This window comes from Mobula hypostoma, chromosome 9, assembly GCF_963921235.1.
Source record: "Mobula hypostoma chromosome 9, sMobHyp1.1, whole genome shotgun sequence".
Lineage (NCBI taxonomy): Eukaryota > Metazoa > Chordata > Chondrichthyes > Myliobatiformes > Myliobatidae > Mobula > Mobula hypostoma.
The window spans coordinates 116,387,275-116,411,731 of record NC_086105.1 but is presented as its reverse complement, the minus strand read 5'-3'; the positions used below and the strand labels follow the sequence as shown (position 1 = coordinate 116,411,731).

Sequence of the window (24,457 nt, the reverse complement as noted above, 5' to 3'; positions counted from 1 at the left end):
CATGTTCTCCTGATGAAGGAAGTCTTGTGTGACCCTTGGCAGATTAGACATTAACAGACATCTCACCTCTCCCGGAACTTCCGGGAGTCTTCCGCATATCGATAGTGGCTCCCTGACGCCCGGAAATTATATACAATATCCCGGAAATAGATTTTTTTGAGCAGGAGAGGGAGAACGAGAGGGAGCATCCTGATTGGTCTCTCCTCGTGCTAAGACTGGTCCCCATCCACCGGGCTGCGAGGAAACAATATGATTTGGCGATATGAAACGATATGAGTCAGCTGCACCTTTCCTCATTCCCTGTCATGCACTGTTGAATTTTAATACATGCAAGGTCATCAGTGACCCAAGACGTGCAAAGGAATGGATCCATGACCCATTTGTGAATGTCCCCAGTGAATTATCCATGTCAGCGCGGGGAAAAGATCAACTCCTCGAGCTTGCAAATGACGGCGGGCTGAAAAGTATGTTTGACATAACATCTCTGCCGGCATTCTGGATCAAAGTCAAGGCTGAATATCCTGAGATAGCCACGAAAGCACTGAAAACGTTGCTTCCATTTCCAACATATCTCTGCGTAGCGGAGTTTTCTGCGATGAGTGCATCGAAAACTAAATTGCGGAATAGACTGGACATAAGGAACCCCCTTCGAGTATCGCTGTCTCCCATCACCCCTCGATAGGACCGTCTTGTTGCAGGAAAACAAGCCCAGGGCTCCCACTGATTCAGCGATATTGGTGTGTTGCAATGATTTTATATGTTCATACGAGGAAAATATGCGTCATGTGTTTAATATTCAAACGTTACTTAAAATGTTATGATGCTATTGACTTATAAGTGACTTATAATTCAGTGGTTCCCAGCCTCCGGGCCGCGAAGAATGCAGCGGTGGCCGGAACGCACACAGCACATCTTTAAGAAAAAAGCCGAAATAAACAAGCTAACAACAGGAATTCTGCAGATGCTGGAAATTCAAGCAACACACATCAAAGTTGCTGGTGAACGCAGCAGGCCAGGCATGCGTCGCCTCTGATCTGGGCCGGCATTTACGTGCCAGGCAGCACTTAATCAATTAGCTTGTTTATTTCGGCTTTTTTCTTAATGATGTGCTGGGTGCATTCTGGCTACCGCTGTACCGCTGCATTCTTCGCGGCTCGGAGGTTTGGGACCACTGTTATAATTGACTTATCGCTACATTCATGCGAGGAAAATATGCGCTGTGTGTTTAATATTAAATTCATTAGATAAACCCCTTTAGAAACAAAATTGAGTGTATTAGCCACTTACAAGTGACTTATAGTTGACATATTGCCTATATTCCGGTCGCGTTTAACACGCCTCCCCCCCCCCACCCCGAGTTGGCCGGTCCGCAAGAATATTGTCAATATTAAACCGGTCCGCGGTGCAAAAAAGGTTGGGGACCCCTGATTTAAACTAGCTGGCTAGCTGCCCAGGAGCTACACTATTGATGTCCTACATGATGAGGCCAAACTCCCTGTAGCCTTGCTTAAAGTTATAATAGAATAAACATGATAATTAATATAAGTACATACTTTAATGTCACATTTGCTGCATATACCCAACTTGGTTTACAGATTAGACAAAATCACTAAACAAAGTATTACTTACACCCTTGGAGGTCGACGGGGGTGGGTATGGGGTTGCGGGGGGCGGGGGTGCTACCTCCCTGAAATGAGTTTTTGCAGGTTGGGATGTCTGCATTAAGGAGTATTGGAGATTGGTGGAGAACAGGGGGTGAGTCTACGGGAGAAATAGGGCTGGGGGAGGGAGCACAGGAGTTTGTTCATGTGAGAATTGGGAAGTGTTTAGTTTTCCCACTGGAGGTTCAGTAACTGTGGAGGCAATGGGTTTACTTCACTGTATTGTACTAATACCACAGCTTAAATAGGATTGGGGTTGTATCGTTCTACTGGTGCTGATGATATGGAAATTATGTACACACCTTGAAACAGAATTTATAAAATGTCTTCCAAAAACTCCCAAAATTTTCACAAATAAGTATTTCTTTTTGTAATAATTGGTCTTATGGACACAAATGTGTTCAGCCGAATTTGTACGCTCACAAACTCCATGAATAGCAATGATGGTGACCATCTATTTTTACGATTTCGATTACCAGATCAACTTTGGCCAGGACATAAGAACTTGCTTTTCTTTCTTCAAAATATCACCACAGGATGTTCTACAGTCACAGAAAGAACAAACCTCTGGAGCCTCAGTAACGCATCACATCCAAAAGAAGGCACCTCCAAAAATACAGCATTCTTTTGGCAGCGCTTGATGGAATAGATTGCGCATCCCTGTCTGAGGTACGAGCTTGAATTTGTCTCAGAAGCAAGTGTTCTAACCGTGGTCAAGCATGGCCGGAAGTTGGAGAGCTGATGTCTGCGTGTCCAGGCCAAGGCCACTGCTGGCAGCTTGTCCCAGGGTTGGAAGCCTGTATGTGTGTGAGTGGGTGGGTGGGAGACAAGATAAAAAGCATGATTTGCTTTGCTGTTTTGTTGCTCTTGTTACTTGTATTGTTCTGCCGATCATTGTGGACACGCTATGTTGGTGCCAGAATGCTCGGTGGCACTTGTGAGTTGCCCTGGGCATATCCTTCAGTTGTGTTGGTTGTGAAGGCAAGTGACACATGTATCTTTCAATGTACATATGATAAATAAACTTGGATCTAAATCCAAGTCTAAATATATCAACATAGAATCAAATAACAACATTTCTGGAAAAAAAGACAATCTTAACCCAGCTAATACTTCAATTTGCAGATAGAAAAAGAAATTCAGCAATTTTAAAAAATTTATTCATTTATGGGATGTGGGCGTTGCCAGCTAAGCCAGCATTTATTGCCCATCCCTAGTTGCCCTTGAGAAGGTGGTGATGAGCTGCCTTCTTGAACCACTGCCGTCCCTGAGGTGTAGGTTCACCCACAGTGCTGTTAGGGAGGGAATTCCATGATTTTGACCCAGTGACAATGAAGGAACGGTGATATGTTTCCAAGTCAGGACGGTGAGTGACTTGGAAGGGGATTTTCAAATGGTGGTGTTCCCAGGTCTCTGCTGTTCTCCTCCTTTGAGATGGTAGTGGTTGTGGGTCTGGAAGGTACTGCCTTAGGAACTTTGGTGTGTTGTTACAGTGCATCTTGTAGATAGTACACACTGCTGCAACGGTTCATTGATGGTAGAGGGATTTGGACTGTACAAAACGAAGTATTTACTGGTCAAAAGAACTGGAAAATAATTCTTCCATTTTATCCTAATTAAAGTGACAAAGATTAGTTAACCAGTAAAATCTTAGATGGTTTAGAGCTATTTTTTTTAACTTCAATGATGATGGCCAAACTAGTTGCTATTAAACAGGCCTGATGACAGGCAACTGGACTGGTTAAAAGTAAGTGTTTAATTAGTAATTTTTAATTGTTTTCCATCCCACCGCTAGAACTCACCCCTGATTTTCAGTGCCATCCTCCCATGGAAGAATTGAGCCTACATCCTTTGGTACTCAACCCAGATGATCAAATTCAATAGATTATAATATAATCAGCTTTCTAAACTATAAGTGAATATTTATGATGTCGTAGTTTTGACCTTGTTAAGGAATATATATACCAAACTTTGATCCACACATTGAAAAACGTTTTAAAAAGTTAAACGTGGTGCTTTTCCTTGATGTGTTGAATATGAAAATTCTCTGATTGCCTCTTCTTGACACAGCAGTTGCTGGGCCCCATGGATTCCATTCTACTGACAGGGAAAAGGGAGAAGATATTCCCACAGAGATTACTAGATCTTTGTAGACTGTTTTCTTCAAGGTCTATGACATCGTTTTATGGCAAAAAGCTAGATCAATATCCTTCAGTTGCATTTCCCACATTGAATAGTCTGTGCAGCTATAAATGAGGGTAAAAATAACAGTTGGAGGCTTTGAGTCCAGTCTCTACCTAAGGTCAAAGTGTTATACATCATGGAAGCAGGCCCGTCAGTCCAACCTCTCCTTGCTGACCAAGATGCGTAACTAGGCCCAGTAGTCACATTAGCCTGTACCAGGTGTATATTCAATCAAAATCCTTCCTGCTCATGTTCCTGTTTTTTTAAATATTGGAAATTGTACTTGTATTTGGTGAGATATGTGAATTAGAAAATCATTGCTCCTGAAAAACGGCCTAGAAATTTGAGTTTCTATGGTTTCTAAGGTTCATTTACATCTCATCAGTTGATCCTTCAGTGGAAAGAGGAATAAATCCTCATACACACCCACCGACTCTCTCTTAATCTTTTTGTTGCCATTTATTTATTCTAAGCAACCAATTACCCTACCAAACAAGTTTATCTCTGGGAAGTGAGAGGAAGCCAAAGGAAACCCATGCATTAATGTGGACAACATGCATATTCCACACAGGCAGCACTGAAGGCTGTGTAAAGATATGCAGTCCTGATGCAAGGATCTCGGCCCGAAACATCTGCTATTTATTCCCCTCCATAGATGCTGGCTGACTTGCTGAGTTCCTCCAGCATTTTATGTACATTGTTCCAAGATTTCCAGTATCTGCAGAACTTCTTGAGTATATACATGTTATTTTATTCGGAGTCCTAGCATCAGTCACAGGTAGGAATTCTAAATGTTAATTTGAAGTTGAATCCTTTTAAAACCTGGATTATAAAAATGAAATTATTGCAGCTAGAATTCAACCTTGAAATCATGGCTTTTAGGTGAACCCAAATCCAAAGCATCAAGGTTTTAAACCTACAAATGTACAAAGTACAGTCGGCCCTCCTTATCCGCGAATTCCGCATGCGCCAATTCAACCAACCGCGAATCGAGAAAACTCGGAAATGCTCTTCCAGCACTTGTTGTTCGAACATGTACAGACTTTTTTTCCTTGTCATTATTCCCTAAACAACGCAGTATTACAACTATTTACATAGCATTTACATTGTATTAGGTATTATAAGTAATCTAGAGATGATTTAAAGTACACGGGAGGATGTGCATAGGTTATCGTGGATCGGGATTGAAAAAAACGTAAGTTCTCTTACTAAATAAGTCGGAACAGGTATTTCCAGTATTATTTAGCGTCAGTTAGTCAAACGTTTGTCTTAGTATATAGTATATATTTTACCTTTCTATGCATATAAAATACTTACGAAATGCATGTTTTAGCGCCGGGCTCGGGAACAGAAGTTCCCGAGTTCGATCCAGTGATAGATCGCTCCCGAGCACGCTCTCCATCCCTGCCGGGTTGATGTGGAGGATCAAAAACCCAAAACCCCAAAACCCAATAATTAAACCACTGCATTGCTTAGGAATAATTCTAGCTTTAATCGGGCAGGGCCTTTCTCATTTTATCCTTCAAAATTGTTCCGATCGTTGACCGACTGTAACCTAACACTTTTCCAATGACCAATGGCGTTCCACCTCTTTCTGATCGCTTTATTATTTCCACTTCATTTTAAATCGTGATTGTGATTATTTTCGTGAACAGAAACACTGCGGATTCAGAGCTCTGCAGCTGGGTCCTAATGCCCACCTCATTGAGACAGGTTGAATAAGGGACTTGAGCATCCGCGTTTTTTGGTATCCGTGAGGGGTCCCGGAACCAATCCGTCGCGGATAAGGAGGGCCGACTGTATGTTTGCCATAGAAATAGGTTCTGGCTGCTATTCCTATTCACATGACAACCACTCCAGTTTTCATACAAGCCCATCATCATATCTTTCCATTCCTTCCTTCCTTTTGTGTTTAATTGTCTTTTCCTGAATGAATCTACTTATCCCAGCTTTTCCATGAGTTAATCCACTTATTCCAATGACTCTTGGGGCAAAGAAATGTACTGTATCTTGAATACCTCGCTTTATCTCCTGCGTTTATCCCACTGAAGTTCTTTCATAACCTTGTAAACTTCTTATTAGGATGCGCCTCAGTATTTCATTTGCAAAGAAAATGATTCTATTTTGAACATTTAGACTGGAAAACAACCTTGGGTCTGACAGATATAGCTAAATGGGCTTGCTTTTACTCATGCAAGTAACCCTATGGAAAATGTACGTAGTGTACCAGCATGGGTAAATGGTTTAAAGATTCAGTGAACTTTTCATACTGCAGATCATTCGCTTTATATTGTGTGTGTTTAAATATTTCATACTCAGTCCCATGAGAATCACTTGGATGTCACAAGCAGTTTATATATTCCTTTGCTTCATCCCTGGAGAGGATATTATCAACCAGCCCAAAAGGCACGTCACCAAATGCATGCCCAACTTTCATTATAGCACCTAGAAGATGAACGCTTGCAATTCCCAGAATACTTTGTATTTATAAAAGGGTTTTAACATACAGTAATTAAATACCCTTCAAAAGCTAATTTTTAAACAAAATGCATCACTAAGCCTAATGAGGAGGTATCAGATTAGAACCTGCTAAGGACAATCTTTTACTCTCACCTTCTTAAAAGTGCCCAAGTCTATCCCACTTCAGTTATCTACAGTTAGGACTAAGACAGGGAGTGCAGTAAAGATTCACAAGACTGGTAACTTGGATGAGAGAAAGCGAGCCTGTTTGGTTATATCAGTCAGACCCGAGCCTGAGAGGCCCGAGTTGTACTGTTCTCTGAGGCACAGTATTGGTTAGCACTGATGACTCGTAGGGGAGGGGATGAAGAAACTGAATGCAGAATATTGTATTACATTTACAGAGAAAGTGAGGTGCAGGTAGACATATAAAGTACAAGGGCCGTGACGAGGCAGATTGAGAAGATCTTTAGCATATAAGAGTTCCCTTCAGCTCTTAGCTCCAGTATTCCCTCACCAAACTGCTCTGCATCTCCCTCAATCTTCTTTGCATCTCCCTGGTATTCTCTCAGCATTACTTTGTTAGTTGGAGAACTTTGCTGTCAGCTGCCTTTCAAAATCTGGGCAACAGCAACTACTCAGCAATGAATGATGTCGTTAGTTCTTGCAATGTTGAACTCACAGCTTTTGAGCTGATAAATTATTTTACTCTGGCTGGTTTGCATATTGCGCTGCTCTGAGCCTTGTGTCGTAAATGCCAGTCTTATTTTAGTGGAACCAATATGCCAACAAGTATATCTTGCAAGGATTAAGAATTCAAGGGAAAAACAGAACTGTGATCTTACTGCTCTAACAGGAAAAAGAACAAAATCACTTTGTACTTTGTGGCATGTATCATTCCCATGTTTGAAATCTAACACCACTACTGAATATTTTGTAAAATTATTCAGGGTGATACCAGAAATAGCAGGATGCATGGACTCAGTTATATTACTGAGCCAGTTATTTCAACTTCAAAATGGTTTTTATAGCTATTCACATCCAAATGGCAGTGTTGCGCCTCATCTGCTTAATGTTAAAGCTAAGGCTTTCAGCCATGTTTTATACCCATTTATAGTAGACTGTGTAGTTTATAATTAGTTATTATAATAAACAACAAAAAAAAACATAAAATAGTACAGCAAAGGAACAACTCTTCAGTCCATAATGACTGTGCCAAACATGATTGCAAATTAAAAGTTTCTTAAACACCACTACTCTATTTCCTTTCACCACCACCACTGGCAGCACGTTCCACACATCTACCACTCTGGTAGACTCTTAAAATTCCTCCCTTTCATTTTAAAGCTATGACCTCTAATATTTGACATTTCTACTCAGGGAAAAAGAAGATTCTGTCTACCTTATTTATGCCTCTCATAATTCTATAAACATATTTAATTTCATTAAAACAGTACTCTCAGTGGCCACTTCATTTGATACATGTGTGCACTTGCTTGTTAATGCAAATATCTAATCAGCTGATCATGAAGCAGCAACTCAATGCATAAGAGCATACAGATATGGTCAAGAGGTTCAGTTGTTGTTCAGGACAAACATCAGAATTGAGAAGCAATGTGATCTAAGTGACTTTGACCGTGGAATGATTGCTGGTGCCAGGTGGGGTGTTTTGAGTAACTCAGGTACTGCTGATCTCCTGGAGTTTTCACACTCAACAGTTTCTAAAGTTTACAGAGAATGCTGCAAAAAACATAAAACATTGAGAGAGCAGCATTCTGTGGGCAAAAACACCTCGTTAATGAGAGGAGAATGGCCCGACTGGTTCGAGTTGACAGGAAGGCAACGACAACTCAAATAGTGTGCAGCAGAGATCTCGGAACATAGAGCATGTTCCACCTTGAGGTGGATAGGGGCATTGAGTGTATTTGAAGCATCATAGGAACATTAACAAGAAAACATGGCATCAAATACAATCAAACTGCCTGTCCAAGAAACAGATATTAAGAAACAACAGAAATTCAGGAAACCATTTCCAGAATATAGAGCCAAGGCAGTTGAAGGCGAGTGACGAGCAGTGAAAACCAAGGATTTGCAAGAGGCAGAAAAAGAGGAGCAGAGGTTTCTTAAAAAAAATGTAAAGCTATTGATTGGGGCACAAAGAAATAAAGTCATGGCTGATGATAATCTTGGTTTAATTCGGATCATGCATAAGCATAACGTTTTCTTACACTCATGTCCGGAGGAAGCAATGCGTTAAAAAATATGGACTCACAAAATTTAGAAAACATACAAGAAATTGGTACCAGTTGTATTTGCAGGATTAGGAAGTGTGGGTCAGAGATGTCATTTAGAAGATGAAAAGTAGGACAAGGAGTAAAAGCTGTTTGGTCCTTCATACCTGCTCTGTCATTCATCACAACCATGAATGAATTTATATCTCTTCGCTATTTTGCAGCATCATTCCTGAATCCTTTTATATCCTGACCTCTGTTCTGAAAACTTAATGACTGAGTTTCCACATCCCTCCACAATAGAGAATTCCAAAGTTTTCACCACTCTCCTGATCTCAATCCCAAAAGGCCTACTCATTATCCTAAGTATCTGCCCCGGTTCTTGATTTCATCCCTGTTGAATTCTGTCAGATTTCTGGAAGTTTCAATGAGGTTTTATTCTTTTTTCTAAACTCTAGTAGACACTTTGTCTCTTTGATCGCTCCTCGTTTGACAAACACATCATCCTAGAACCAGTATTTTGAATTTTCACTGCACAAGTTTAAGTTGAAGTTTATTGTCATTCAACATGTACACAGCAAAATGAACAACGTTCCGCAGTGACGAAGGTGCAAAACATAGTACATATATCACACACTGCTACATATCATGTATTCCTTCTACTTTATCCTTTTTCAGTAAGAACACCAAAACTGTCCACACGTTGCCCTGTATAATTGCAGTAATACATCTTTAGTCCTGAATTCCAGATCTCTTGTAATACAGGCCAACGTGCCATTTGCCTTTCTAATTACTTGCAGCTCCTGCAAATAGCTTGTCTATAAGAATATTAGCATTACCCAATCTCTTGCCATTTAAAAAATGCTCTACTTTACCATTTATCTTGTACATTCGCATTGAAAGACAGTGCACAAGAAACCAAGCACGAAGATACCAAAATGTATATTGAAAAGTATTTGTATAGCTTTTTTTATCATCTCCAGATTTTAGCCAATGAAGAACTTTTGAAGCTCGAAGAGTTTTTTAATTAAGAAACACAACAATCAACTTGCACATAAAAAATCCCAAAGCAGCAATGTGAAAATGACCGGACAGTCTAATTTCAAAATGTTGACATAAGGGGCTCCGTCCAGTATAATTACTCTCTTTTTGCTGTTTGTGGGATCTTTCTCATTCATCTATGAGGAAATATAAAATTTCATTCCAAAGACTACAACTCCAAAACCACAGCATTATGCAGAATTGAGCTGGGAGTGTCAGCCAAGATTTTGTGATTATATGCCTGGAATGGGATTTGAACCCACAACCTTCTTACTTAGAGACAAGAGTACTACCTATGAGCCACATTCATACTACAGCCAAAAACAGTTGTGGTTATGGTCAACCATCTGACAGTATCAGTATAAAGGATGCATGATCAATTAATAAAAGGTTCAGTCACATAATGATTACCTACTACTTTCCCTCTCCAAGTCCAAAACTCAAAATCCCTACTTTTCAGTTTCTTTTATGACTGCCTGAACCCTCCCCCTGGAATTTCTTCCCTAAAATACAGCATTGTGCTCCCAAAGAATTAAGTTACCTCATTATGCTGTGATAAACTATCATTTCTATGACTCTTTTCTTCTTGTTTCAGTTGTTATCTTGCATGAAGGACTAAACGGCTAATCCAAAATAATTCTTATTTGCTATAACATTACTAAAATCCAGGATATGCAAATACAATTCAAAGCTACTGACTGCAAGAATGCTTATAGTCTGCAATTATTTAACATAATCTAATGTAGTAATTGTGGACTTGGACCAGCTACCAAGAGTGCAGAATAATATCTTATCATAAATCCCAATGCCACAGAAATAACTCTCAACAAAATAAACTTGCTCTGTTTCTTTGGCCCCAGGACCACAAATCACGGTCATCTCTTGATGCTCCATTACAGTGATTTCTTAAGTCCTTTGCTCTTACAAATCAATTCATCTACTAAAGGAGGTTGCCCTGTGCTAACCTCTGAGGGCAACTAAGAATAGGCAATCAATTCAATTTTGCCTATTTCCTGAGAATCAAAACATTCATCTTTAAAATAAATCCTAATCTATGAGGTTAACTGTTCACTTAGCAGCGTCTAAGAATAGAAGTACTTCAGAAATAGTTTGGAAATTCTGAGGGACACAACAGGGAGAAAAACTATTGGAAGAGGCAGAATAGCACATTTTGGTTGTGGAAATTAGAACTCACAAACTTGGCTACAGTCCATGGCATTAAAAGTGAAAAAGAAACACACCAAATAGTAAAATATTCTGGAGCTCTCAAATGCAGAGGGATCTAGCTTTCCTAATGCATCATTCACAAAAGACACATATGAAGATGCAAATAAGTAGAAAAGATAATAAAATATAATTAGTTGTTTATTGATATAGGAGCTGAATACAAAAATAATGATTCAAGTAACAAAAGATGTAAGTACATTGTAAGCAGCTAAGAAAGTTCACTTGACTGATCCTGAGAATGGGTGAGTTATCGAGAAAGTTTGGATAGGTTAGGTTTGTATTAGATGGAGTTTAGAAAAGTAAAAGTGAACGTGGTTGAATCCTATGATCCAGTGGGGTCCTCTTAGAGTGGACGTAGATAGGATGTGGGAGAATACACAATTAAAAATAAGAGGTGAATTTCTTTTGTCAAATTCTTGCGTGTTGTAAAGAACTTAATTCCTTGTGTACAAAATACAATGTTAACTTAGTGAAGTAATCAGGAGGGTAACTGCTATGTCATTATTACTGGGAAAAGAAGCGTAAGACTAAGGAATTTTGCTATTGTTTAGTAGGATAATAGAGAATTCTAACTCCTAACGCAAGGAAGAATATCTTTGCCTTAGAGATAGAGTGTAAAAGGAGTCCTCAAAACTCATTCTTGGAATAAAAAGTACTGTTCTGTAAAGAGAGATCAAGTTCCAAAAGGTTTACATTCTCTACAGTAGAAAAACAGGAGATCACCTCATTAAAATAGATTAAATCTTCGGTTTGACAAAATGGATGTCTGATGTACCAATTGTCTGAAGAATTTGGAACTACAGACTAGGTCTTAGGATAAGAAATTCATAATTTAGGGCAAAAGTGAGAAGAAATGTTTTCATTGGCTGTTAACCTGCTCATTCTTTGCAAACAAATACTATGAAAAGTTACTCAATCAGTATAACAAATACATTGGTAATTGGACACAGAGGAAACAGAAGATAGAAAAAACTACCCTTTGGACCACAGTATTATACCAAGCAAATCCATTGTTAATGAAATACCCAATTAAACTAATCCCTTCAGCCTACACAATATCCATATTCTTCCATTTCCTGTACATTCATCTACCTATCTAAGAGCCTCTTGAACAGCTCTATTGTATTTGCCTCTTTCACCAACCAGGCAGCACATTTCAGGCACACACCACTCTCTGTATAAAAAAATGCCCACACATCTCCTTTGAACTTACCCCTCTCACCTTAACTGCATGTCCTCTGGTATTAGACATTTCAACCCTGGGATATATAAAGATACTGGATCTCTATCTATGCCTCTCATAATCTTATAAACCTCTACTGCATCTCCCCACAGCCTCCGCCACTGTAAGATTGGTCCCCTAATCTGAGGAAAGACATTCTTGCCATAGAGGGAGTACAAAGAAGGTTCACGAGGTTCATTCCTGGGATGGCAGGACTTTCATATGACGAAAGACTGGATCGACTAGGCTTATACTGGCTGGAATTTAGAAGATTGAGGGGGGATCTTATTGAAACGTATGAAATCCTAAAAGGATTGGACAGGCTAGATGCAGGAAGATTGTTCCCGATGTTGGGGAAGTCTAGAACGAGGGGTCACAGTTTAAAGATAAAGGGGAAGCCTTTTAGGACCAAGATGAGGAAAAACTTTTCACACAGAGAGTGGTGAATCTGTGGAATTCTCTGCCACAGGAAACAGTTGAGGCCAGTTCATTGGCTATAATTAAGAGGGAATTAAATATGGCCCTTCTGGCTAAAGGGATCGGGGGTATGGAGAGAAGGCAGGTACAGGGTTCTGAGTTGGACGATCAGCCATGATCATACTGAATGGCGGTGCAGGCTCGAAGGGCCGAATGGCCTACTCCTGCACCTATTTTCTATGTTTCTAAAAAACCAAATCCGTTTGTCCAACCTCTCCATATAGCACATGCCCTCTAAACAAGGGAGCATTTTAGCAAACTTCTTCTGTACCCTCTCCAAAGGTTCAACAGCTTGCCTATAATGGGGCAACCAGAACTGAATGCAATACTTCACATGCAGCCTAATCAACAAATATGGGAAAAGAATGAGCAAGTGGATTTGAGATTAAAAGCTTGGTCATGATCTTACTGATTAAGCCTGAGGGAGGTATACCAAACCCTGTTCCAATTTCTTATGTTCCTGGTCCTTCCTATGAGAATGGACTATACTTATTGCCAGAAAATAAACAGAAAAATCTGCATCATGAGAGCAATCAATAGTCAAGTGAGTATTTCCGAGATACACTCAGTATACTTTCTTGTTAATGGAAATATCTAATCAGCCAATCACGTGGTAGCAAATCATTTCATAAAAACAAGCAGACATAGTCAAGAGGCTCAGTTGTTGTTCAGACCAAACATCAGTATGGGAAAGAAATGCAATCTAAGTGGCTTTGACCATAGATTGATTGTTGGTGCCAGACAACATGGTCTGAGTATCTCAGAAACTGCTGATCTCCTAGGATTTTCATGCACAGCAGGCTCTAGGGATTACAGAGAATGGTGCAGAAAACAAAATACATCCGGGACCTCTTGCTTAATGGTAATGGTCCATAGCATAAAAAAGGGTTGGGAATTCCTGCTCTGGATCCTTGTTCAGAAAATGTTGGAACTGTCATGAACATGGAGCTCTAAAAGTGGTTCCGTGATCCATTGGGAACTCCCTCTGAGACGATGATATCCTACCCTGAGCTAAGGAGACAAAACTGTTACTCATGCTCCAGTTATAGAAACATAGAAACCCTACAGCCTATGATCTGACGAAAGCCCTATTCAACTCCAACAAGATTTCTTACTTTGTACTCCAACATCGTTGTCATAAATACCAATGCTGAAGTTACCTTCGTAATTACTTGCGCAAGTTAACATTGTGAGCCACATATCATAGGTCATATCTTTCTAAATTCCAATCTCTAACTGATTCATATCACAGGCCCTTTCAGTGACCAATGGGAATTGAAAGTTAGCCATTATGCAATAATTGTTAGCTTAAACCAATTATCATTTACCAGGTCTCATGGCATGTTGAACTTTAAAATAGCCATGTTACTTAATGCATCGGTAAACTTAAGGAGATAGAATCTTTTTTAGAGTTAATTGGCTTCACTTTAAAGATTTTTGCAGTTAAGTAAGCTAATCTATAATCATGCATAGGCATTGTATCTCCTCAATCAAGATAATAAAATTGTCAAATTATAAATATCATCCTTTTAATCTCAATAGATATAAACAGATCGTCTCAAGTTACTTTTAGTAATGACCATCTTTTGCACATAATTACTTTGTTTTTTTAATTATGCAGGAAATTAGAGATGCGTGCAATAAGGGTACAATTGTAATCATGTAGTCACGTAGATTGGGCTTGTCAAATTGATAACTATATTGCAAAGGAGAGATTCCTGAAATTTATACAGGATGGTTTTCCTGACCTCAAGGAACCAACTGTAGAGCTGTCATCCTAGAATGGGTATTGAGCAATAAGAAAACATTAATTAGCAGTCTTGTTACGCAAGTCCTTTGGAGAGGAGCGACTATAATGAGGTAGAATTGCTCCTTGTTCATTCGTATTTGAGGACCCCAGATCTAAATAAAATAAGGCATGATGTCATTAGGCAAGTTAGTGGGTACTAACGAATCAGAATCAGGTATAACATCACTGACATATGCCAATAAATTTGTCGTTTTGTAGTAGTAGTACAGAGCAATACATAAAAATACTAGAAATTACTCTCAGAAATATATATATAAAAAATTAAATTACAGAGAAAAGTACTGAAGTAGTGTTCATGGGTTGGTTCATTATCTGTTCAGAAATCTGACTGCAGAGGGCATGACGCTGTTTTTAAAATGTTCAGTATGAGTCCTCAGGCTCCTGTCGTTCCTCTCTGATGGTAGTCAGAAGACAGCATGTCCTGGGTGATGGGTGTCCTTAATGAAGCATGTCCACTTTCTGAGGCATTGCCTTTTGAAGATGTACTCAATCTGGGGAAGCGTGTGCCCACGATAGAGCTGGCTGAGTTTGCAAACCTCTGCAGCTCCTTTAGCTCCTGTGCAGTGCCCCCTCCCCCTATACCAAACAATACCATAGGGAATTGATTTGTGATCATGGCAGGGATTTAAGGAACAATGGAAAACAATAATTGTTCATCCTATTGGCTCAGGAACAAAACAGGAAAAGTGACTTAATCAGAGATAACAAGGTAAATCTGCGGCAGTATTAGATTCAAGGAGGAGACATAAATTGGCCTGCAGAAGCAGCAAATCTGAGGAATGGGAACAGTTGAGAACTCAGTAAAGGAGGATCAAGGGAGTAATTAAGAAGAGGAAAATAATGGAATTACCTTTGTAGAGAACATTAAAAACATAACAAGAAACTCAAGGGCAGCTTCCACCACGTTGTTACAAAACTATTGAATGGTTCCCTGGTATGTTAAGATGCATGACCATCAATTTCTCAAACTTCTGATAATTACACCCCCCCTTCACCATCCCTCACTCCCATTTCCCTCTCTCATCTTCTCTTCTGACCTGCTTATCACCTCCCTTCAGTACTCCTCCCTCTTCCCCTTCTTCCATGGTCTTCTGACCTCTTCTATCAGATTCCCCCTTCTCCAATCCATTATCTCTTTCACCAATCAACTTCTCAGCTCTTCTCTTCACCCCTTCCCCTCTCCTGGTTTTGCCTACCACCTGCCACCTTGTACTTCTTCCTCCCCTCCCCCCATCATCTTGGTCCGACTCCTTCCTCCTTCCCCTTCCAGTCCCGATGAAGTGTTGGATTGAAACATTAACTGTTTACTCTTTTCCACAGATGCTGCCTGAGAGGCAGAGTTTCTCTAGCATATTGCACCTCACCTCACTATAGGAAGGATGTGGAAGCATTGGAAAGGGTACAGAGGAGATTTACCAGGATGCTGCCTGGTTTAGAAAGTATGCATTATGATCAGAGATTAAGGGAGCTAGGGCTTTACTCTTTGGAGAGAAGGAGGATGAGAGGAGACATGATAGAGGTGTACAAGATAATAAGAGGAATAGATAGGGTGGATAGCCAGCGCTTCTTCCCCAGGGCACCACTGCTCAATACAAGAGGACATGGCTTTAAGGTAAGGGGTGGGAAGTTCAAGGGGGATATTAGAGGAGGGTTTCTTACTCAGAGAGTGGTTGGTGCGTGGAATACACTGCCTGAGTCAGTGGTGGAGGCAGATACACTAGTGAAATTTAAGAGACTACTAGACAGGTATATGGAGGAATCTAAGGCGGGGGCTTATATGGGAGGCAGGGTTTGAGGGTTGGCACAACATTGTGGGCTGAAGGGCCTGTACTGTGCTGTACTATTCTATGTCCTATGTTCTATTCTATGTGTTGCTTTGGCTTTCCAACATCTACAGACTTTCTCATGTTTATAAGATAGACTCTTGACTTTGCAATCTGCTTCATTCTGATTTTCACCTTATTGTCTACCTACACTGCACTTCCGCTGTAGCTGTTGCATTTTATGCTGATATCTGTTATTGTTTTATCTTGCAATATCTTAATGCGCTGCGCGTTGATTTTTATCTCAATGAACAAGTAATGCAAGGCAAACTTTTCAGGTAACCAATACATGTGAAAATAATTAAACAATTCCAATATAAAGCTTTGAAAGATGTGTAAACAGAAAAAGATCAAACACAAATGTAAGACCATTACAATCAGAAACAGTCAAATTTATAACAGGGAACAAAAATGGCAATCTGAAGTAATAACACAAAATGTTGGAGATAGCAGGTCAGGTCACATCTGTGGGAACAGAACCTTCTCCTTTTATTTTAGATTTCCAATATCTGCAGTTTTTTTTATATGTTCACCAAAAAAATGTGCGGTAAATTTATAAAATATTTTGGTTCTGTCTCTGCAGCGGATGACAGGTAACTTCCCAGAAATATTAGTGAACTTGGGGTCTGAAAAGTAGTTAGTACTATTAGGGAAATTATGCTGGAGAAATTGACAAGATTAAAGACTGCATTCCATGGAACTGAAGGAAGTGGACCTTGTAACGGTGAATGCCTCAGTGGTAATTTTCCTAAGTTCTTTAAACTCTAGAGCAGCTTCCACTGTCTAGAGGGTAACTAATATAACTCCACTAATCCAAAGAGAGGAAAAGGAAGTTATAGTCCAATTATTCTGATATCAACAGTGAGGAACATGCCACAATCCATTACTTTTATTGTTGATGTTTCCTTGCTGTTGTCTTGTTGTTGTTGTTTGTATTGTTCTACTAAAGATTGTGGCCATGCTATGTTGACACCAGTATGTGTGATGACATTTGCAGGCTGCCCACAGCACATCCTTAAGTTGTGTTGGTTGTTAATGCAAATGCCACATTTCACTGTAGGTTTCAATGTACATGTGATAAATAAATTATTCTGAATTTGTATCGAAAGATGTATTATCAAAGCCTTTGGAAAACACTGGCAGGGTTAGTCAAAGTTATCATGGATTTACGAAAGGCAGAGTTACTGGAATATTTGAGGAATTAACCAATAAAGTTCAAGGGTACATTTGATGCATTTGGACTTTTAGAAGGCATTCAACAATGTCCTACATAATATAACCATATAACAATTACAGCATGGAAACAGGCCATCTCGGCCCTTCCAGTCTGTGCTGAACTCTTATCCTATCCTATTCCCACCGACCTGCATTCAGCCCATAACCCTCCATTCCTTTCCTGTCCATATATCTATCCAATTTAACTTTAAACGACAACATAGAACCTGCCTCAACCACTTCTGCTGGAAGCTTATTCCACGCAGCTACCACTCTCTGAGTAAAGAAGTTCCCCCTCATGTTACCCCTAAACTTTTGTCCTCTAATTCTCAACCCATGCCCTCTTGTTTCAATCTTCCCCACTCTCAATGGAAAAAGTCTAATCACGTCAACTCTATCAATCCCCCTCATAATTTTAAACACCTCTATCAAGTCTCCCCTCAACCTTCTACGCTCCAAAGAATAAAGACCCAACTTGTTCAACCTTCCTCTGTAACTAAGGAGATGAAACCCAGGCAACATTTTAGTAAACCTCCTCTGTACTCTCTCAACTTTATTGACATCCTTCCTATAATTCGGAGACCAGAACTGTACACAATACTGCAGATTGTACACAATACTCAGATAATAAATGAGTGTGCAAAATTAAAGCATTTGGGATTGAGGCTGATGTACTAATATGGTGATAGAACCGGTTGGGACTCAGGAGACAAAAAGTGTAAACAAAGAGGAATAAATAGGTCTTTCTTTGAGTGGCAGGCATGACTGGTGGATATGCAAGAATCAGTGCTTAGACCCCAGTTAATTACAATAAATATTAATGCTTTAATTGAGGAAATTATATCTAATATCTATAAGTTTACAACTGGCACAAAACTAGTTGGGAGTTAGAGCTCAGAGGAGGTTGTAGAGAGACTATGGTGTGATTTGGACAAGTTGAGTGAGTGGCGAAATGCATGTAACCTGCAGTCTAATGCAGATAACTGTGAGGATTTCTTCGGTGATGGCAAAACCAAGAGGAGACTGCTTATCTGAATGGCAATTGATGGGGAAAGGGAAGATGCAGTAAGATCTGGCTGTCCTTCGTGAAAGTAACCATGCAGCACAGCAGATTAACAAGGCAAATAATATGGTGCCTTCATAGATGACTTGAGCACAGCAGAGGTGTGTTATTTTAATTGTACTCAGCCTTGGGCCTGATTTATACTTCTACGTCAAATGTACACCATAGGTACTATGTACCCTACACCGTAGGGTGACATGCATCTCCCCAAAAAAGTAACCCACGCATCGTGGCGACACAGAGCGCAACAACTGTGATTGGTCCGCTTGGTAGCATCACGTTTCCTCCTACGCATTTCCGGTTGCTTTTCTCCGCCACATCTGTACACAGATGCGAAATAAATGGTTGGAGACGATGAACCAAATTGTCAAATCTACCTGCCGACATCCCAAAATATTTGAAATGCATTTCCTTGTCCATGTCTCTCACGAAGAAACTCAACACAGTGGCATAGAAACCCCACCGCCAACTAGCGTTTTGGCAGTGAATTGCAGAGCAACGCAGACACAACAATGCATGCTCGCTACGGCGTAGGGCTATGCAGAGGTATAAATCACGCCTATGGCACAGGCTACGATGTAGCCTGTTCGCACAAGTATAAATCAGGCTTTAGAGAGATCACGCCTTAAGGACTGAATGCAGATTTGACTTGTTTGCTATGGAGAGATTGTAACAAAGGTTCACGAGACTGACTCCTGGAATGTCAGGATTGGCATATGAGAGAGCCTGGAATGGCTGTGTATATATTCATTAGAATCTAGAAAAGTAAGATGATAACCCATCGATTTGAACAGATTAAATGCAAGAAGCATATTGCTGATAGTGGGAAAGTCCAGACCTGTGGTCATATGCTGCATTTAAGACTGATGAAGAAAAATGTTCTCACTCAAAGTTCAATGAATCTGCGAAATCCCCTTGTACAGAAGTAGTTGAATTCAAATGAGGAAATATGCTTGATACAGTCCTAATGGCTAAAAGGATCAAGGAAAAAAGCAGAAATAAGATGCTAAGTTTAGATGATCAGTCATCATTATTTTGAAACGCAGAGGAGGCTAAATGGCCTGTTCTGACCAATCTGAAGGATCTCGGGGTCATCCAAGCATTAATGTTTCCAGCTAAGGCATAGAAGTTTGAACATGTTGTTCCATAATCTGATAATGTTCCCAGAACTTAGAAATCTGAATGAGTTCTAAAGTGACAGCTCTGCTAAATGAGAGAGTCATGCACTTAGCTGTGTAGAGCAGTGGTCAAGGTCAACGATGCTAGGTGGCCTCTTGAGGAAGGTCACATATAACACAGACATTATAAATCACTTGAGTTAAAACTTTTTCACATCAACATGCATTCGATCTTGGAGTCTGCTGCATTCCTTCTGGTCACTGTAAAAGGCAACAACGGCACATAGGGTAGCAGGCCAAATGCCGAGCACTGAGCCAGCAATAAAATTCAATAAACTCTTCAGGGAGCAGAGAAGACAATTACGATGTAGCAGCAGCAGTTTTCCTGCAATTATTAATTATTTGCTAATTCAGACCAACAGAAATCACAGTATCATTCCAGTCAGAGCCCCATCCAAGATCTATCTGAACTAATGGCCAAAAGCATTTCATTTTTGTGTGACGTCAAAAAGATTTGATTCTGTGGGTCAGGCTGTTTTACCTGGAATTGCCAGGAGGAAATTTAGACCTCAAAAATATGCAGGTTTTAGCCAGTGGGTGTTACAAGTGAAAAATCCTGACTGTCAACCCTCTCACTTTTGGCTTTGATAGAGGCATACGAGTAAGGTGGGCAAAGAATCCTTTCCTTAACAATCTGCATCTAATGATGGAGATATAGTCATAGTCATAGACATACTTTATTGATCCCAAGGGAAACTGGTTTTTGTTACAGTTGCACCAACCAAGAATAGAGTATAAATACTCTATTATGGACTCATTTGTAACCTACAATGTTAAATTAAACCCCAACTGTCAGAATTCCTTCATTCTAGTAATGAAAAGCCTCATTCTGAGAGCAGATGCGACAGAGACGGAGGAATTCAGAGAAGGGGATGGCGTTTTTACAAGTAACAGGGTTGGAAGGGGTTAGTCTCACAATGAGGCTTTCCATTTTAGAGTGAAGGAGATATCCTCCTTTTTCAAAGAAAGGGGGCTCCCTTCCTGCACCCTCAACTGCATCTCTTCCATTTCATGCAATCTGTTCCTACCCCATCCTCCCGTCACACTACCAGGGATAGGGTTCCTCTTGTCCTCACCTGCCACCCCACCAGCCTCAGCGTCCAGCATGTAATTCTCCAGAACTTCCGAAATCTCCAACGGGATCCCATCACTAAGCACATCTTCCCCACCGCCCCCCTCCACGTTCTGCTTTCCGCGGGGATCACTCCCTACACGACTCCCTTGACCATTCGTCCCTCCCCACTGATTTCCCTCCTGGCACTTATCCTTGCAAGTGGAACAAATGCCACACCTGCACCTATACCTCCTCCCTCACTACCATTCAGGACCCCAAACAGTCCTTCCAGGTGACCTGTGAGTCCTTTGGGGTTATATTCTGTGTCTGTTGCTCCTGATGCGGCCTCCTGTATATCGGTGAGACCTGACATAGATTGGGAGACCATTTCGCCGAGCACCTATACTCCATCCGCCAGAAGATCTCCCAGTGGCCACCCATTTTAATCCCACTTCCCATTCCCATTTTGATATGTCCATCCATGGTTTCCTCTACTGTCGCAATGAGGCCACACTCAGGTTGGAGGCACACCACCTTATATTTCATCTTGGTAGCCTCCAACCTGATGGCATGTACATCACTTTCTCGAACTTCCAGTAATGCTGCCCCCTTCACCATTCCCCATCCCCTTTTCCCTCTGTTACCTTATCTCCTTATCGCCCCCCTCTTGTGCTCCTCCCCCCCTTTTTCTTTCTTCCATGGCCTTCTATCCCCACCTATCAGACTCCACCCTTCTCCAGCCCTTTATCTCTCTCACCAATCAACTTCTGAGCTATTTACTTCATCCCTCCCCCTCCTGGTTTTGCCGATCACATTGTATTTCTCTCTCCCCTCCCCCACCTTTAAAATCTACTTGTCTTTTTTTCTCCAGTCCTGCCGAAGTGTCGCAGCCTGAAACATCAACTATACTCTTTTCCATAGATGCTGCCTGGCCTGCTGAGTTCCTCCAGCCTTTTGTGTGTGTTGAGTACACAGTGAAAAATGAGTGTTGCTTTCATCGTCAACATGGGAAGTAGTATAAGCTATTTACGGCCTCATGTCTGCTCAGTGAGATCATGGCAAATCTGTAATTCAAACTCCATGCACCTCCTTTGACTCGCATCCAACCACATTATGTTAAGCAAAGAAAATTTATGATTTTGCTCTGCATAATTTTACACATCTTTTTATTGAAATACAACTCTCTGTTGGTTTAGTCAGCAAGTCTCAATCCATCAGAGAACATATAAAGAATGAATTTTTTTAAATGTATATTTTCAGATGTGGACAACAGTGCCAAAACCAGCCCATAGTTAATTGCCCATAAGGAGATGGTTAGGTACCGTAGTGAACTGCTGCAATCCTTCTGGTGAAGACTTTTACAGAGTTTTATGGTGCAAGGTTTAGACCCATCAAGATGACTGGAACAATGATATATTTCTCGGTCATGACAGTGTGAGATTTGGAATGGAAGCAGCAGATTAGTGTCCCATACACCTACTGACCTTGTCCTTCCTGGTAGTAGAAGGCTTGAATTTGTGGGTTACCAATGGTTGATGGAGTGCTAATCAGGCCAACTACTTTGTCCTAGCAGTTATTGGAGTTGTACTCATCCAGGCAATCACGTTCCCCATTTGCACCTTGCAGATATTGGAAAAGGCTTCACGATATGATTCACTTAATAGAGGATACACAACCTCTGATCTTTCCCTCCCGCCCCCCAACATTCTGCTTTCTGCAGGGATTGCTCCCTACACAACTCCCTTGTCCATTCATCCCTTCCCACTGAGCTCCCTTCCGGCACTTATCCTTGCAAGTGGAACAAGTGCTACAACTGCGCCTACACCTCCTCCCTCACTACCATTCAGGGCCCTAAACAATCCTTCCAGGTGAAGCGACACTTCATCTGTGAGCCTGTTGGGGTCATCTACTGTATTCGGGGCTCCCAATGTGGTCTCTGGTATATCGGTGAGTTCCGACGTAGATTGGGAGACCACTTCGCAGAGCAGCTATGCTCCATGCACCAGAAAAAGCGAGATTTCCCAGTGGCCACCCATTTTAATTTCACTTCCAATTGTTACTCTGACACGTCCACCCATGGCCTCCTCTACAGCCACGATGAGGCCACACTCAGGCTGGAGGAACAACACCTTGTATTCCATCTGGGTAGCCTCCAAACTGATGGCATGAACATCACTTTCTCGAACTTCTGATAATGCTCCCCCCTTCGCCATTCCCCATCCCCTTTTCCCTCTGTCACCTTATCTCCTTGCCTGCCATCATCTCCCTCTGGTGCTCTTCCACTGATTCTTTCTTCCATGGCCTTCTGTCCTCTCTGATTAGATTCCCCCTTCTTCATCCTTATATCTCTTTGACCAATCAACTTCCCAACTTTCTACTTCACCCCTCCCCACTTCCCCAGGTTTACCTATCACCTTGTGTTTCTCCCTCCCCTCTCCCCACCTTCTAACTCTGATTCCTCATCTTTTTTTCTCTAGTCCTGCTGAAGGGTCTCACCCCGAAACGTAGACTATTTATTTTTTTCCTTTGATGCCTACTGGCCTGCTGAGTTCCTCCAGCATTTTGTGTGTGTTGCTTCGATTTCCAGCATCTGCATATTTTCTCATTTGTAGTTAAGAGGCTGGTTCATTTGAGTTTTAGTTAAATGGTGGCCTAGGATATGGATGGTGGAGTCTTGGCAGCAGTCGATCTGAAAGTGATCACTGCCGGCTATTTTTGTGGCACGAGTGCCACCCTCTAGATCTTGTGGTTTAGAACTATGGGTCGCTTTGTTTGTTCAAGAGCTGCAAATGGAATTTAGCATGGTGTATTCATCAACGACCTAATGATAAAGATCAGGTAAATTTATTGCCAAGGTACAAAAATGTCATCATGTGCAATCCTGAGAGTAATTTTCTTGCAGGCATACTCAATGCATCCACAATTGAATAATAACCATAATACAATCAATGAAATACCACACCAATTTAGGTGTTCAACTAGTATGCAATAGACAACAAACTGTGCAAATACAAAAATTAAGAAATAATAATAAATAAGCAATAAATATTGAGAACATGAGATGAAGAGTCCTTGAAAGTGAGTCCATAGATTGTTGGAACATTTCACAGATGAGGCAAGTGAAGTTGAACGAAGTTATCCCACTTGATTCAAGAGCCTAATGCTTGTGGGGTAATAACTATTCCAGATCCTGGTGTTGAGTCCTGAGGCCCCTGTACGTTCTTCCTGATGGCAACAGTGAGAAGAGAGCATGACCTGGGTGGTGGGGGTCCCTGATGATGGATCTTCAGTACAGCAGCTTAAGATAGTTGAGCTTTGAGCAGTGTGCTGAGGAGCCTCTGTAGTGACAATTTGAGGTTGGGATGATTGACCTGCAAAAACCTTCAGTCATCTTCCCTTATGCAAGGAAAAACTCTAACCATTAGAGTGACCTTTTCTAGGTGTCCACTGACTTCAGCTTTACCTCTATTCCTTAATGTCACATTCAGTTGAACACTGCCTTGCTATCAACTACGGTCACTCTCACCGAACCTTACGAATTTAGCTCTTTAGTTCATTTTAGACAGAGGCTGTAATTAGATCTGTTTTACTTCAGCATATTGAAACTGGCATTGGTGAGCATGTGATTTAACAGTAAATACAGGTTAGCAGCATTATTGATGACGGGTTATGTCACTCTGGTGATGATTGAGAGTAGACTGATTGCACAGTAATTTGTCTGACTGTAGTTAAGCTATATACCTGGGAAATTTTCCATATACTTGGTGCCATTGTTGAAAATGTACTGGAGATACGGCTGTTTCTGGAGTAT

General features: G+C 40.8%; 2 protein-coding genes across 5 annotated transcripts in view; one reads left to right on the top strand and one right to left on the bottom strand.

The window, feature by feature from the left end:
- LOC134351987 (uncharacterized protein C7orf50 homolog) overlaps nt 1–24,457 on the bottom strand; it is a 440,201-nt gene that overhangs the window by 114,239 nt on the left and 301,505 nt on the right. The gene's annotated exons all lie outside the window — the stretch shown is intronic.
- gpr146 (G protein-coupled receptor 146) overlaps nt 1–24,457 on the top strand; it is a 125,937-nt gene that overhangs the window by 67,526 nt on the left and 33,954 nt on the right. The window contains exon 2 of one of the 4 annotated variants that reach the window (XM_063058981.1): nt 2,141–2,330. The exons of the other annotated variants lie outside the window; for them this stretch is intronic. The gene's annotated coding sequence lies outside the window, so the exon portion shown is untranslated. The remainder of the gene's footprint in view (nt 1–2,140; nt 2,331–24,457) is intronic. 4 annotated transcript variants of the gene reach the window in all.